The following is a 3279-nucleotide window of genomic DNA, read 5'->3' as shown; positions in this document are numbered from 1 at the left end:
GAATTCCCAGCCATTGTTGGAATGTGATATTTGTCTCTGATTTTTATTTTTTCCTGTGCCATTCTTGAAACCGAAAATCTGGACTTTTAGCTGGGTTTTCAATATTGACAATAAGGACTCAGTGTTTCTGATATGGAATGATGCTACATGCTGTTGAACAAAATTGAGCATATGCAAAACCTAGTATGGATCTTCAAATGGAAGGGCACAAGGAGTGAAATAACATCTGTGGCAGTCAGATCCTTCACAAAGATGCCAAAATGAGCAAGTGTAATTAAAATACGTAATGATGACTTAGTATAAACAAAGCATAGATATATGTATTCTTAGAAATTTAAGATATGCAACTAATGATTCTATAGTGATGTTATAGAATATTTATATGGATATCTTTGAGCATAGTGATCAGGACACTAATAACACAAATAATTTATGTCTGAGAAAAGCTGTATGGGACAACTGATAAATGTTTTTTATTTGGAAAATTTTGAGGAAATAGAGTGCTATTAAACAAAAACAAAACATTTCCTTTTTTCAGTTTCAGAACCAAGAGAAACAGATTCAACTTTAGGTTTTCTCCACTCTAAACATGTACATTACTTATGAAACTGCCTTGCAAAGAGTCCTTGCATTAGCTGTTTGAAATCCTTGTTCCTCAAACTGTAGATAATTGGGTCAACATGGGCATGACAATTGTGTAGAAAATGGACATCACTATGTCATGACCCCAGGCATAGTTGGAACTTTGTCTTATGTACATGAGGACAATTGTCCAGTGATAAATGGACACTCCAGTTTGGTGAGAGCCATACATGGAGAACACATTTCTACTCCTTTTGAAAGAATGCATCCTCAAAATGGCCAGCAGGATGAAGCCATAGGAACTCAAGACATCAGGATAGTGCCAATGGTGCCCACCCAGTAGAAGAGTAAAAGCTGGCTTGTGTCACTGTGAGAACAGGAGTTAGTGAGGAGAGTAAGGATGTCAGAAAATGTGTCTAATTTCATTAGATCCACAGAAGGCTCGGCTAACCTTAATCACAGTATGTACCATGGCATGAGACATGTCACTAACATAGGGAGCAGTGATCTGCTGCACATAAACTCTGGGTGACTTATTTACTGAATACAGGAGTGGGCTGTAGATGGCTGCATAATAATCATAATCCATTGTCACCAAGAGAAATGATTCCTTGCTTCCAAAACTAGCAAAGAGAAGCATCTGTGCTACACAACCATGAAGTGAAACAGATTTGTTTTCTGACAGGAAATTAATTAGCATTTTGGAGTCACAAAAGTAGACTAGCAGGCATCCAAATGTGATAAAACACTCAGGATATAGTACCGTGGAGTGTGAAGCCACCTGTCAACCACAAGAACAACCAGTCCCAGGTTTCTTGTCAGAGTAAAAACATAGATTGCAAGAAATACCCCAAATAGCATGATTTTCAAGCCCAAATCAGTGAAACCCAAAAATACAAACATTGTGACTTCACTCATATTCTTGAAATGAAACTTGTATACACCGAAATCTGGATATCTTTCCACTGCAGCTTTCATTTATAAGTTCTAGGGGGAATTTTATTTGCCCTTATAGTTCATTGAGCCATATCAGCATGTATGATTTTCTGAGTGGTGAAATGATTTCATCAGTGGGCACAGGATGATCAGCAATAAAGAAATTTGGCCTAAACAGATGCTTTTGCTGTAAAAGAAATAACTTGATCCATTTGTTGATTGAATTTATTATACTAAATTTTATGCTGGGGGCTGCGGATTTAGCTTAGCAGCATGAGCACCTGCCTGGCAAGCACTATGTGGTGAGTTTGATCCCCGGAACCAAAAAGTAAAAATTAAAATTCAAAAAGAGATAACATGCTGCCTATAGGAATGGGTCTTCTATCCATTTAATTTCTGTTTGACTTTCAACCAACTGTTATTAGATGACTTTAAAATTCAGAGGTGAATGTAAGAATGTCTAAGCCAAGAGATATGACAATGTAAAGTGTGCATCTGAGTTCGCATCCTTGATTTCCCACAAAGTAAATGAAATTACTCTCATTTTTATTGTTAAAATGCAAGCAAACCAGTTTATATCATGAGACTGTGCGGGTTCAAAATGAGAAATAAGATTGTTAAAGTTACCTAATTTTAAAATGTTTCCAAATGATAGAAGATGGGACTTTACATTTACATTTGATGTTATCATAAGGGCTTGCAAAAAAAATGTATTATGCAACTCATGAACAACAGCGCTTACCATAAAATGAACAGGAGAGAGTAGCAGGAGATAAATGAATTTTATTTGCAAGTGAAATTACTGCTAACCTAATTTTAAATTTTTCCTACATGTATATACACAAGTTGCCCTTATTTGACCTTGCTATTTTATTGCATTATATTTTTTGAATTTAATTTAACAACAATGTGATGTTTTTCTCAAGTTATTTGCTCAGTTCCCTTTCAAAGTCTTTGAAATAATTTTGGGATGTATTTTTGTTGGAAAATTAATTGCAGCTACCAAATAAACATAGATTATAATTGTGGCATTTCAAACATAAATCTCACACAAGTTTCAATGGATAATTTTACTTACAAGCCATTACTAAAACTTGAAAAATGCCATATAATGTTACTTAATTTCAGAGTTTATCCAATAATAAGCTCATAATTTTTCTTAAATAAGAGAAGTGTGTAAATACACCATCAACTTCCAAACTGTCAAAGAGTCATCTCTTTATCATTGAATGCTTCAGTTCTATAAACCCAAAATAAAATGTTAGATTCACTCTAGTTAAGGAGAAGTTTGTATAACAGGCCTGCTGTTTTTCTTTCAGAGTATTACTAATGAATTTTTAAGAAAGATTAAAAATTTGATGTAGTGAGGCCCAGGTTGATTTCAGATATTTATTATTGATTCACATTCATGATCTAAAAGAATATATAGCTTACATTAAGACACTCAAACATCAAGAAGACAATGAACAAATGAAGCAACACTGCTGTTAAAAGAAAACTGTGGATAAATATTATCCCAGATACTCACTCAGAGATCCAATTGAAATATTCAGTAACAAATAATAAGTGAGAAATCAGTGTAAAAGCAATAAAAACTGCAGCCTTTCAATTTTTCAAATAATGTATACATTATTCATAAAAATATAAAATCTCTTAGCTGTGTAACTTTTGTGTGTAATTATAAAAATGATTGATAAATAATATATGTATGAATGAGTGGGTTGTTAAGATGTGACAAAAGTACATTTCTGTTTTTATTTT

The 3279-nt window shown here is 33.6% G+C and overlaps 1 pseudogene; it reads right to left on the bottom strand.

Annotated features, from left to right (window-relative positions):
- Nucleotides 1-596: 596 nt before the first annotated feature.
- LOC106028943 (olfactory receptor 5T3-like) lies at nt 597-1560 on the bottom strand (annotated as a pseudogene).
- Nucleotides 1561-3279: the final 1719 nt, after the last annotated feature.

This window comes from Cavia porcellus, unplaced genomic scaffold (genome assembly GCF_034190915.1).
Source record: "Cavia porcellus strain 051 isolate PalLab524CR breed Dunkin Hartley unplaced genomic scaffold, mCavPor4.1 scaffold_29, whole genome shotgun sequence".
Taxonomy (NCBI): domain Eukaryota; kingdom Metazoa; phylum Chordata; class Mammalia; order Rodentia; family Caviidae; genus Cavia; species Cavia porcellus.
Note: the sequence above shows the minus strand (reverse complement) of the source record. Positions and strands in the feature narration are given on the sequence as shown.